Genomic DNA, 14,070 nt, shown 5'->3' on the forward strand with positions numbered 1-14,070 from the left:
GCCAGCCGATGGTTGGAAATTGTAACCGGGCAGGCGTGATGCGATGTCATAAACAGTTATCAACAGATTAGACTCGTGGAATATTGTATTTTCTGCAATTATATACACAGGTCCGGATATATCTACTACATCCGAAGACTATTCCGGAGTTCGGAAGGAGGGAACCCGCCTTGCAATGCCGAAGACAATCTGCACGCCGGACTCCTCGTCATTGAAGCCAGGTTCAGGGGCTACTGAGGGAGTCCTGGACTTAGGGGTCCTCGGGCGTCCGGCCTGTTATTCATTGGGCCGGACTAATGGGCTGTGAAGATACGAAGTCCGAAGACTATACCCGTGTCCGGATTGGACTTTCCTTGGCGTAGAAGGCAAGCTAGGCGACCAGCTGTGAAGATTCCTTCTTATGTAACCGACTCCATGTAACCCTAGATTTCTCCGGTGTTTATATAAACCGGAGAGCATAGTCCAGATAGGGGACATTCATTACCATATACACATAGGCTGGACTTCTAGGGTTTAGCCATTACGATCTCATGTTAGATCAACTCTTGTAACACTCATATTCATCAAGATCAATCAAGCAGGAAGTAGGGTATTACCTCCATAGAGAGGGCCCGAACCTGGGTAAACATCGTGTTCCCCGTCTCCTGTTACCATCGATCCTAGACGCACAGTTCGGGACCACCTACCCGAGATCCGCCGGTTTTGACACCGACAGAGGGGGCGGGGTGGGCCGGTGCGAGCGCGTCGGGCGGCCGGCGGCAGCGGGAAGGGGCTGGAGCACCGGCGTCGGCGGGAAAACCCTAGCAGGAGGAGGGCTAGGAGTAGCAAATCAAGACTAGTAAGGGTAAACCAAAATGAGAGGGATTCATGCCATGTCCTGGATTGCTCAACACCATCTCCAATGTGTGTTCTGAACGCAGGGGCGGAGCTTTTTTTCGTAGTAATACGTGTCTCGTTAATAAAATAAAGGTTCACTTACAAGCCACGTAAACATCGACATTACATGACTAAAAAGATATGATAATCCTATGCAAAAAACCAGCGCCTGTCCCTCTCCACTAAGGAAAAGGAGACAGATCACCTCTTCACCCGAGCTCGACGCAGCTCCATGATGTCTACTACACAACTTTATTCTTGTAGACTCGTGTTGGGCCTCCAAGCGCAGAGTTTTGTAGGACAGTAGCAATTTTCCATCGAGTGGATGACCTAAGGTTTATGAATCCGTGGGAGGTGTAGGATGAATATGGTCTCCCTCGAACGACCCTGCAACCAAATACAAGAAATCTCTTGTGTCCCCAACACACCCAATACAATGGAAAATTGTATAGGTGCACTAGTTCGGCGAAGAGATGATAATAAAAGTGTAATATGGATAGTAGATATGAGTTTTTGTAGTGCGAACAATAAAAAACAGCAAGGTAGCAAGTAACAAAAGTGAGCACAAACGGTATTGCAATGCTTAAAAATGAGGTCTAGGGTCAGTACTTTCGCTAGTGCAACCTCTCAACAATGCTAACATAGTTGGATCATATGATTATTCCTCAAAGTGCAGTAAAGAGTCACTCCCGAGTTCCTATTAGCGGAGAACAAAAGATAGAAATTGTTTGTAGGGTATAAGACCACCTCAAAGCTATTCTTTCCGATCAATGTATCCAAGAGTTCGTACTAGAATAACGCAAGCTATTCTTCCCGATCGATCTAATCAAGAGTTCGTACTAGAATAACACCAAAGCAAATTCATATTCATAATACTCAATCCACACAAACAACTATAAGGAGACCCCAAAGTTTCCGTCGGAGAAAAACGTGCATCAACCCCTATGCATAGATTACCACAATATCACCGCGGGAATCCACGAGTTGAATGCCAAGACACATATCAAGTGAATCGATATGATACCCCAATTGTCACCTCAAGTATTCATATTGCAAGACATATATCATTTTGGGTACACCTTCTATCACAGATCCGAAGGCAAGATATTCATTGCTAAAAATGGATCCTTTCTAGAGTAGGAGTTTCTCTCGAAAGAAGTGAGTGGGAGGAAAGTAGAACTTGATGAGGTAATTGTACCTGCTCCCAAATTGGAAAGTAGTTCATCACAGAAATCAGTTCCAGTGATTCCTACATCAATTAGTGAGGAAGCTAATGATAGTGATCATGAAACTTCAGATCAAGTTACTGCTGAACCTCGTAGGTCAACCAGAGTAAGATCCGCACCAGAGTGGTACGGTAATCCTGTTCTGGACGTTATGTTACTAGACCATAACGAACCTACGAACTATGAGGAAGCAATGATGAGCCCAGATTCCGCGAAATGGCCTGAGGCCATGAAATCTGAGATGGGATCCATGTATGAGAACAAAGTGTGGACTTTGGTTGACTTGCCCGATGATCAGCAAGCCATCGAGAATAAATGGATCTTCAAGAAGAAGACTGACGCTGACGGTAATGTTACTGCCTTCAAAGCTCGACTTGTTGCGAAAGGTTTTCGTCAAGTTCAAGGAATTGACTACGATAAGACTTTCTCACCCATAGCGATGCTTAAGTCTGTCCGAATCATGTTAGCAATTGCCGAATTTTATGATTATGAAATTTGGTAAATGGATGTCAAAACTGCATTCCTGAATGGATTTTTGGAAGAAGAGTTGTATATGATGCAACTAGAAGGTTTTATCGATCCAAAGGATGCTAACAAAGTGTGCAAGCTCCAGCGATCCATTTATGGACTGGTGCAAGCCTCTCGGAGTTGGAATAAATGTTTTGATGGTGTGATCAAAGCATACGTGATGAAGGGGGTGCAATAGTACTGGCTGATGTAATCGGTCCTGTAGAACAGAGAATGGATGATGAGACGGAGGTCGACCCAATGGGTTTCCTCAATACAAACGCGTATGAGTGTGACTTAGATATGATGAGTCAACCATATGACAAATCGGGGTATCAGCATGCTAATGAGGATATGGATGATCTGCCCGGGCAGGAAGGTCGTAGCAGGGATTGCAAAAAGTCTCTCTTCATGAAATCCTCACAGGACACGCCTGAAGATGCCGCCTCAACACAGGCTCAACTAGCCGGGGGTCGTACAGTGCTTAGCCTAGGAACACTGGGGCAGGGGTTAAGGAAGGGTCTGGAAGGTGTGCCCAAGAAAAAGGAGAGCAATAGATCGGGGAAGATAGCTGCCTCCAAACAAGCCAGAGCACATAGTAGCCAGACGATGGATTCTGAAGAGCGTGTACCCGTGAAAGGTGTGGCCATGTTCCATCTCACGGGCGAGCCGATGCTACCGCCGAATACGCTGGAGGCACTATCAGGGGATCTCAGGAGACTGCACGACCATGTGTTGTCGACTGAGAAAAGCCTACTAGCCTCGAAGGATCCAGGATATCCAACATACGCGGCTCGTGTGCCCGAGGGGAAGTGCTACGTCGACACACGGCCCGCAGAGGTGTTCTTCCTGCGGTTTGACCATATCTTTGAGATGTTTCTGACAAGGCGGCTCAATTTTACATCATCCGCCTTCTTGCGCTACATATGAGCTCCGTCATGAAGAGAGAAGAAGTCTCACAAATCTGTGTGGCGGATCCGTACTACATGCACGAGTCTTTCTTGAGTCTCGGCGACTTTGAGCATGAAACTGCTAGGGACTACCTCCAAAACTTCATGGTGCATAATAAGGACCAGGAAATTGTCCTCCTGCCTTATCATCCAAAGTAAGTCAGTTCCGGACAACCCTTTCGTACATTTCAATCATTCCTTCTCGCTCATATGGAGAATAATTTGAGGTGTCTTTTCCCCGCAACAACAGGCGCGCCGTCCTTATCGTTCTTTACCCGCGAGTCTCCCACGCCGTGTATTTCGACCATTCCAGAATCTACGAGAAGACGGTCTACACCCACATAATGAAAATTCTAGATGATGCTCTCCAAGGCTTCAGCATTAGATTTGGCCACATGCAGATCAGCAAACAAAGGAACAAGAAGATGGGTTTCACGCATAAAACTAACTTCTGCTGCATCCATGTCCCAAAACCAGGCAAGAAAAAATGGCTTCTACATCCTCCATCTCATGATTGAGTTCAGTACGGATCACCAAAAGCTTCGCATGACAAGCAGGAATGATGATCATATCCACAAATGGGTAGAATCTCATGGAGAAGCGGATTATAAACTTAGAGATGACTTCTTTCGCATCCAAAGGGACATTGCGACAATCATCATGAAAGAAGTCATCGATGAGAAGGGGATGTTCCACCACGGCCCTATATTGCGAGCTGACTTCCGAACTCGCATAGGCATGCAACGTCATGACCTCACGCTGTTCAAGAAGCTAGGGTCCATCCTCGATGATATGGAAGGATGAAACTTCTAGTGATTTACGATGCCGATGATGATGATATGTGTCGGTTGAACTTGTATACTTTCTGTAGCGATGAAACTTTGTGATGTCCACGGTCCCTGCCGAACTTGTGTAACGCTACTTTGTTAGTTTGGGTACGATGACCTGCGTACCTCTAGTTAATTAGTTTGCGTACTGTATGTTGCATCTAGTTGCTAACCCTTTCTTTTTCATGTTGCTCTAGTATATTTTGTTGCATATGATTGTACATCCGCTTGATGAAGATGCATCTCTAACAGGTACCTAGTTTCTTGATGGCGAGATGGCAGTGCTATGTCGTGTACAAATGAAAGGTTCCGGGGGTGTACAACGAGTGGCCTGAGTGTCAGGCGCAAGTGAATGGGTTCGCGGGCGCTAGCCTTAAAGGCTTCAAAAGCAGACAAGAAGGAGAAGCTAGTTACTTGAGGTTCACGCTAGCGCGAGAGAGGACTCGTAACCGCCGCCTCATGTACTGCATAGTTCCGCTCTCACTCATAGTGATAGCTCTTCTCGCGTATACCATTGTTTAGATGGATGATGTTGTAGTTGCAAGTATTCGAGACTTGCATGTATCGCTATTTTCGAGATGATGACGAGATACCACTTTGTGTTGGATGATGATTATGATGAGACTATTTGTATGTATATGCTATGATTACATTTGTGTCTCACAGCCATTTGTATGTGTATCATGATGACATTTGTATCTGCTAAAGATTCTTGTATAAAGCCTGTTCAAATACAAAACAAATATGCAGAAAAATAAATATCAAAAACTACAAAAATTAGCAGTAGCGAGTGGAGAAAAGTTAGCAGCAGCGTGACAGTAGCAGTAGCGCGTCCAGCCAAAGCGCGCTAGAGCTATTAGCAGTAGCGAGTTTCCATGCAGCACGTTGCTGCTACACTTGTATAGCAGTAGCGCGGGCGTGCACGCGCTGCTGCTACTGGTTAGCTGTAGCGCCTTATTAGTAGCGCCGGTCCCCGCGATACTGATATACCTAGTACCCGCGCTGCTGCTAGGCTTTTCCCTAGTAGTGCTCCTAGCTGGATACTTTGTAACTAGCGTTGGATGGCTCCCTTCCATGTCATATCCGCGGACCACGTCCGAACACAAAAACGAACATATACCCGAGGAATTTGCGGGTCAGCGCTGGAGATGCGCATTTCAAGCGATAATAGTCTATGTTAGCAGTTTACTAGTTTTTAAGAGCTTTTTTTATTCTTTTGTTGCTGAATGCTATGAGTTTTTGTTGAATAGAGTGGCATTTCATTGTCTTCCATCATAACCCCTCTCTCTCCGTGCTTGGTCCAAACATTATAGTGGGGCATGAAACTGGACTCAAACAGGTGGACGTGAATGGTTCTTGACTTAGAGTAATTGTGATCATTCTTACAGCCAGCACATGGACAAGGCATAAAACCATCCGTCCGCTTGTTTGCCTCAGCCGTAAGCAGAAAAGTGTGCACGCCATTAAAGAACTCCGGAGAGCATTGATCATCGTACATCCATTGTCGGCTCATCTTCATTGCACAACACCGAAAAGACCAAATTAATACAAGTTCATACATAAAGTTCATAGAACACTTAAATGCAACAAACAAATAACTCTCTAGCTAAAGCATTTAATGCAACAACAAATGCGATCAAGATCGCAACTAAGGTAACAATTGATCCAACAGCATAATGATACCAAGCATCACTATCAATGACATATTTTCTAATCTTTCTAATCTTCGAGCGCATTTTCTCCATCTTGATCTTGTGATCATCGACATCGGCAACATGCAAATCCAATTCCATCTTCTCCCCCTCAATTCTTTTCAATTTTTCTTTCAAATACTCGTTTTCTCTTTCAACTAACTTTAACCTCTCGACAATAGGGTCGGTTGGAATTTCCGGTTCACATACCTCCTAGATAAAAATATCTATGTCAATTTGATGGACATAATTTGTCATAAACACGAAATGCAACAAATAGTTTTAAAAAAGAATATACCACATCCGAATCATAACAAGGACGAGGGCCGATGGGGACGGATATCAAAACCATGTCACTATGTATAACAAACAACGTACGGGTAAGATAATTATACGAGTAACTATATATCCAAATCACACAAACATCAATTTTTTATATAAAACATTCATGAACAAGAGGCTCACCACAAGGTGGTGCCGGCGACGGGACGGTGCGGGCGATCGATGGTGGTTACAACAGAGATTTAGAAGGCACTAAGTAAACCACACTTACATATGCAAACTAAGTGTTATTTTGACCTCAGATTGCATATAAATCAAATACTAGCACATATAATTCCTTCCAAATTACTAAACTCACAAATTAATCACTATATAAAGCATTGCAAGAGCTAATCTAGCAATGAGAGATGAAAGGACAAAGTTGCTAACCTTTGTGATCATTTGAATGGATGGGGGCCTTCAAATCTTGACAAATTTTGAGAAAAATGTGTGATGAGCTCGAGAGGAAGAGGGGAAGAACAGAGAGGAGAGGGAAAAGGGGAAGAACAGAGCGAGCTCAGATGGACGAAGGGTTTATGTAGGATGACCTTTAGTGCCGGTTCGTGACACGAACCGGTACTAAAAGTGCTGGAGGGGCCCAGACTGACAACTCCTACCACCACTGTCATTAGTATCAGTTCGTGGCACGAACCGGTGCTAAAGGTTCGCCATGAACCGGTACTAATGAGAGCGGCCTGGCTAGCTGTTAGAACCGGTACTAATGGACACATTAGTGCCGGCTCAAATTCAAACCGGCACTATTGTGCTTCAGATTTGACCCTTTTTCTACTAGTGTTTGTACCCAAAAAAAATTAGACATTAAATGTTCGGCCCAGCTAACTTCAATTCCTGGGTCCGCCACTGACTCTACCCCTCGCCCGCCAACCTCACCACCACCGCCGCGGCCAACCCCGTCGCGGCCGCCTCCGCCGTCCTCCGTGGCCTCGATCCCCTGGACGCCGGCGAGCTCGCCCCGCACGACCCCGCGCGTTTACCACGCGTTCATCACCGCCTGCGCGCAGTCCAGGAACCTCGAGGATGCCAGCAGGAAAGTCCACGCTCACCTGGCCAGCTCACGGTTCGCGGGCGACGCCTTCCTCGACAACTCACTCATTCACATGTAGTGCAAGGGCGGAAGCGTGCTCGAAGCGCAGAACGAAATGCGGAGGAAAGACATGGTTTCCTGGACCTCGCTCATCGCCGGGTACGCGCAGAACGACATGCCGGAGGAGGCCATTGCGCTGCTACCCAGCATGCTCAAGGGGAGCTTCAAGCCTAACGTACGGGTTCACGTTCGCCAGCGTCCTTAAGGCCGCTGGTGCTTACGCGGACAGTGGCGTCGGGGGACAGATCCATGCTCTCGCCATGAAGTGTGATTGGAATGAGGATGTCTACGTTGGGAGCGCACTTGTTGACATGTACGCGCGGTGTGGGAGGAAGAACGGGGTTTCCCTGGAACGCTCTGATTTCTTGGTTTTCAAGGAAGGGCGACGGAGAAACAGCTTTAAAGGTGTTGGCCGAGATGCAAAGAAATGGGTTTGAGGCGACACATTTTACTTACTCCAGCCTGTTCACTGCCATTGCTAGTTTAGGTGCTCTTGAGCAGGGGAAGTGGGTGCATGCACATATGATTAAGTCTCGGCAGAAACTGACCGCGGTTCCTTGGGAACACAATTCTTGACATATATGTATGCAAAATCGGGGAGTATGGTTGACGCGAAAAAGGTGTTTGACCGTGTGGAGAGTAAAGATCTAGTTACTTGGAACTCCGAAGCGAAGCAATCTCCCATTTTGAGGAGATGAGGAAATCCGGCATTTACCTGAATCAGGTCTCCTTCCTTTGCATTTTGACCGCCTGTACCCATGGAGGCCTGGTGAAGGAGGGAAAGCACTACTTTAACATGACGCAGGAGTATAATTTAGAGCCCGAGATTGACCATTATGTTACGGTTGTTGATCTATAAGCGGAAGAAGTAGGTAAGCGGAAGAGATATATAAGATGTGGGATGAGATAACCATGAAGATTAGGAAAGAAGGATATGTTCCTGATATGGATTATGTCCTTGTGCGTGTAGATGATCAAGAGAGGGAGACAAACTTACAGTACCACAGCAAGAAGATCGCGCTCGCATTTGCACTGATCCAGATGCCTACAGGGGCAACAATTCGGATCATGAAGAATATTAGGATATGTGGGGATTGCCACTCTGCATTCAAATACGTCTCCAAAGTTTTTAAAAGGGAGATTGTTGTGAGGGACACTAATAGATTTCACCATTTCAGTAATGGGTCTTGTTCCTGTGGAGATTACTGGTGATTCTGCTAATATTTAGTGTGTTTATGAATCTACACGGCCATGGGTTGATTCAGTAACAGACAACAAGAACTTGTTCATGCACAGGTCGAGCCATATCTGCTTGATTTTCTGTCGGCAGAACAAACAGCATGCTGCAGCCCTCAAGATCATTCAGCATTCATTTCGTTCATGAGGGAGGGAGGGAAATTAAGAGCTACTCTTGAAGACATGTGCTTTCGCTCTTATAGCACAATCACTAAAATTTCGCAGGTTGCAGAAGCAGCATTATTGTGTGTGTGTGTGGCTTATGGGTTTCTGAGAGGAACTTAGACCACCTGCATTTGGAGGTGCAATGTCCGAATAGAAGCATGCTTCGGATGTCTTTATTTCAGGTAAAAATTCCCAACAATATATCTTGCGGATATTTGCAAATGATGGTGGGTTGACTTCCAAAACCTAATTACCACATCGGATGAATTCCACAGAGAAATAGTGTTAGGCGTAATTAATTCTAGAAATATAAGGCTGGGTGATTTGCTACTTATGCACACTACCACCTCATACATTTCAGGTATCGCCCTCCGGCACTGACGACGGGTCTTCTGTAGTCACTTAATCATCGTTCTTTTGATCGGTGCTTTCACAAGTCCTCACAAACAGAAGGTATTATCCCTTTTGGGAGTCAGAAACTCTGAGAATCTGCATGGTTGTTGTACTCGGCTGAAGGAGGTGATTGTCCACCAAAAGAATGCAGTTCCGTACTTACCTACTTAATTACCTTCCAGCCTTGATTTGTGCAGTTCAGCCTTGTACAAAAATATACGTACTCCACATAAGTGTTGGCTGTTCTTGGTCTGTTGATGATAACAGGGAGGTTTTTACTTTGTCTTCAATCTCTTTCTGTCGCTATCTAGAACATATTAAATAGTTGTACTTGCTCCACAGGAACAAGAGCCATTACTGAAATGTTGCCTGTTGAATCTAGATGGTTAGATTTAAGTCATGATTTTTTGATTTTGTTTGTTTGAGAAAAGATTCAAATCCTGATTGTACAAATGGGCGGACCTAGCGGGTGGGCCAGATATTTTTTGAAAAAAAAAAACTTGTATATGTCAACTACGGACCTAGCGGGTGGACCAATTTGGCTTCTTTCTACTTCTGTCCTGTACACGAGTGAGCGGCTGAGCGCACGCACCCAATCGATCCAACAGCGGCTGCTCTGCCCGCCCTCCCCTCCCCGGCCCCTCCGCCGGCCACTCGCCGCTCAGCCCTGCGGCCGCAGAACCACAGCAGCTGAGAAGAGCAGCCAGCCGGTAAGTCTGCCTCAGTGTTATTGCCTGCTTATTCATGTCGTGCTTGGTTAAAATCAAAATCTGTAGCTGCCCCCAAACAGCCAATTATCCCTAAATCCCCAGTACCGATGTTCCCAAGTGCTTTCGGAGTCTGTTCCTCCTGATGTGGAGGCTGTGGCTACCAAAGATCTCTATGGTTTCTGTAACCAAACCTTTTCATCATAATCAACACACACCCATTTTCATAAAAAAAAAAGTGCTACACTGCTGCTTGTGCTAATTGTTATTGTGTATTGGTACATTCGTTTCTTTCCCAATTCGAAATCAGGTAGTATCATTATGGTGTCTCAACTTCTGTCTAAGACATTTTTAGAATTTTTGTTCTCCATCTATTTGCTTGCCAACATCGTGTGTTCTAAATTTCTATCTCTCAGCAAGATTTTTTACCTATAGCCAAAATTTTCACATTAATGCACTGCAACTTAGTCCAATGTTTAGCCCATAACAGCTCGCTGTGCAGATCGTTCTGATCTTGAAACCAAACATAGTTTGGGCATAGGCTCTTTGTATTCAATAAAATTGCTTTTGTGTCCTCCCATACAGTTTCAGTTTTTTTTTTATTAAGACAGTCTCTAGGTTCACACCATGGATACCCACATAAACTTTTGTCAAGAGATGGCAGTGTAGAATTATATATTTTGTGTAACTCTTTTGCAAAATTCTCACAAAAGGGAAACAAACCATAACTGCCCCCTGTGCAGATTATGTTAGATTAGAAACCAAACTTTGCTTGGGGATAAGGTCTTTTACCCCTAGATTAGCAAGGCTTGATATTGACTTTTGTAGACTTATCAAATATTAGTGATGTAATTTTCTATTTGTGCTATATTTCATCCTGCAAGAGTTTGTTCATATTTTAAACTATTTGTAATGGAACCATGCACATTTGAAACATATGTTGTGAATCAATTGGTTCTTTATATTAGTCACTTGACAAATTTTTATCGCACATGGGTAGTGTGGAAAAACAGATATAGAGTGTGGTTCTTTATATTATTCATTTGACAATTTTTTATCGCACATGGGTAGTGTGGAAAAACAAATATGGAGTGTGCCCACCCACCAGTTTTTTCCTGGGTCCGCCAGCGACTGCTACCCCTGTTGACATGGAAACCACCGGCCAAGCGCTGGTGCGCCGTTTTTGGATCCCCGGTCCTCACGACCTTCACTATCTCATCTTCTTTCCGAATCCTTGACAGCAACATGAATTTATATGTTTTTTTTATCTCCGACTGGGAAAGAGGCATGCAGCTTCTTCCTCTGCTTTCTTTCATAGAAAAGCACTTCGTTTTCAGTGATTCCTGCACATCTGTTCATCTCCCCTTCGACCGGCTCCGTGGTCCCATGTAGTTAAAGATACTACCACGGAGGATGTACCGTGGGTTCGTGGCGGCAGTCCATGCGAAGACGAGTGAACACATGTCGACAAAGGCTATAAACTTGAGCGCGCGCATTTGAAAGCATGAGCATGATCAAGATTGAGACAAGGAAGGAAACGTCGGAGGCCAATTTAAACCGGAAATAATTGGGCCCGTAGTTGCGGATCATGACGGGCTCTCCAGCCTCCTGCCCTCCCGGCCCGGCGAGGTCGTCTTGCCAGAGCCCACTGGCGGAGCTATGTTGAGGCCGAGGGGGGCCGCTGCCCCCCCCCCCCCCCCCCCCCCCCCCCCCCCCCGCCCCAAATCTTGGACCAAAAATTTAGGGTAAACTTAGATGAGATTTTTTTAGCAATTTACAACCTCAAATACTCATTTTTTGCATTGCCCCCCTCCCCCCAGCAATTTGTACCAAGCTCCACCAGTGCCAGAGCCCCATGGGGGAGGCAATGCCCAGCGCGATCGCCGCAGTGGCGAACAAGCTTGTCAGAACGACAAGTTGCGTCTTGCTTTCTTTGATCCACTTCCTTTGCGCGCGCAGTTCTTGGTTGTCGTCGCCGTCGTCGTCAGCAACAGGTGATGCAGCGTGCAGCGCCGCCGTCGCTGCAGCCTCCACCGCCGCAGCCGCACGCTTCACAACATCTTCTGCCGCCGTTGCAGCCTCCACAGCCGCCGCCGTGCACTGCACGACATCCTCACCACCGTGGACCGGCATGTCGATGACGATCTCCTCCGTTGCCATGTGCCACGAAGATGGGCGGGATCATAGGTCGTGGTGGATTGGACGCGCGCGTGCGGATGTGTGTGATGGTCTTGATACTGTTGCACTTCTGACGTACGAAAGGGAGCATATATATATATATATATATATATATATATATATATATACATATATATATACATATATATATATATACATATATAGATGAAAAGACACCCTTTGGGCGGTGGCGTAGGTATATGGTCACGGAAATTGACACACATTATCAGTGAAAATTAACAACTGCCCTGCAGGTAGGCCTGTTACCCTGTGTTGTGAACTCAGGCAACTTTTGACTGGTGTACGTATGTCCTGCGGCTGCCGCGAAACCCTCCCCGGCGATCTCGCCAACGGATCAGGCCAATATTTGTACAAATGGGAGGCATGCGCCGATCGAGATGATATACTCTAGCATGCATAGCATGCATTGGTTAGCAATGCCACCGTTCCGCATGAACATAAATAGGAAAACCTCGCCGCCCCATTCTCTCCTCTCTCGACACTGGAATATACACCCATCCCTCCCCAAGAACACAACGACATTGCGTTGCGACGTCGACGCGGCCCTCTCCTTCGCCGTCTCCACCCTCTCGTACGTCTCAGGTGCGTGCATGCCGTTCGCGCGCGCCATGCATATCCACCGACATCAAGAACATAAAGTTATCTTTGCGAAAAGGCCCAACGCCATGTATTATCTTTAAACAAAATTTACAAGAACATAAAGTTACAAACAAGTTTTTTAAAAGAACAAACACCATCCACCGACATCACGCCGTGAGAACACCTCGTTTTTTCGCAGTCTCTGGGGACCTTCAAAAAACCCAGTAGTTTGTATAAGGGTGACTTCTTTTGTGGCTTCTAGCCTGCTTACGGGTGGATTTACGGGAATTGGACATGTCGTTGCACGAAATTATGGGTGCATTGCCACCGCACGAACGCTCTCTGCTTCCCCACTCGCGAGTCAACCGAACGTGCAAAAAAATGCATCGCACCTCGGGCCGCACCATTAAGAAGGGAACATGCATGTTTTTTGTGTGGCTAAATTCGTGTTTATTTTTTCAGTCAAGTTCATTGTAATGTGGTCGACTCACATTGTCTACAGAATTTTATCTAGCATCCTTGGTTTGGTGTTCTTACTAATGTGAAGGCTATGAAATATTATTGTTATCCAAAAAGACCATTAAGAAATCAGGGGTATTATAGATATTGCACAAGTCAGGAGCCCAACTTCTATAAGCCAAAAGAAGTCTCCCAATAGTTTCTCCCCGCAGGAGTTTATTCCCACCGAATCCGAGAAGCCTGCTTATGCATAAGCATAAGCACAAAAGAAGTCACCCTAAGTAGTGGTCGGAGAGTCGTTGATGTAGGCCAGAACACAGCAACGGCCGCAATCTAGAAAGACCACTAGTGGAGAACACCCCTTTTGTTCAGCCCAAAACACCCCTTTAGCCTCGGCCCCGGCTCGAACTGGGGCTAAAGGCTGCAGAACTGGGGGCGGGGCAAGCAGAGCAGCTCATGGGGGGCCTTTAGCCCCGGCTGGAGACACGAACCGGGGCTAAAGGGTGCCGCACTTGCCCGCAACACCTTTAGCCCCGGTTCGTGGTTCCAACCGGGGCTAAAGGCCCCCCACTATATAAAAGCGGCCAGCCACCCTCCACCCATCAGCCACTCACTTTGGAGGACATACAGAAGGTGTGAGGGTGTGTGCTGATTTGTTTTTCCCTCCTATGCACAAGAGGTGTTCGATGAAATCCCCGGGAGCATAACGCCACTTCAGGTCGCAGAAAACAAACATGATTTAAGTTGTCCGAGCCACACTTAATTAATTAAGCTTTCTCCTCGTTCTTTCCTCCTCGGTCGAGGTACCAACTTTATCCTTTCATCTGTC

The 14,070-nt window shown here is 46.0% G+C and overlaps 1 pseudogene; it reads left to right on the forward strand.

Annotated features, from left to right (window-relative positions):
- Positions 1 to 7,263: 7,263 nt before the first annotated feature.
- Positions 7,264 to 8,715, forward strand: LOC123050895 (pentatricopeptide repeat-containing protein At3g24000, mitochondrial-like; annotated as a pseudogene).
- Positions 8,716 to 14,070: the final 5,355 nt, after the last annotated feature.

This window comes from Triticum aestivum, chromosome 2D (assembly GCF_018294505.1).
Source record: "Triticum aestivum cultivar Chinese Spring chromosome 2D, IWGSC CS RefSeq v2.1, whole genome shotgun sequence".
Classification (NCBI taxonomy): Eukaryota; Viridiplantae; Streptophyta; class Magnoliopsida; order Poales; family Poaceae; genus Triticum; species Triticum aestivum.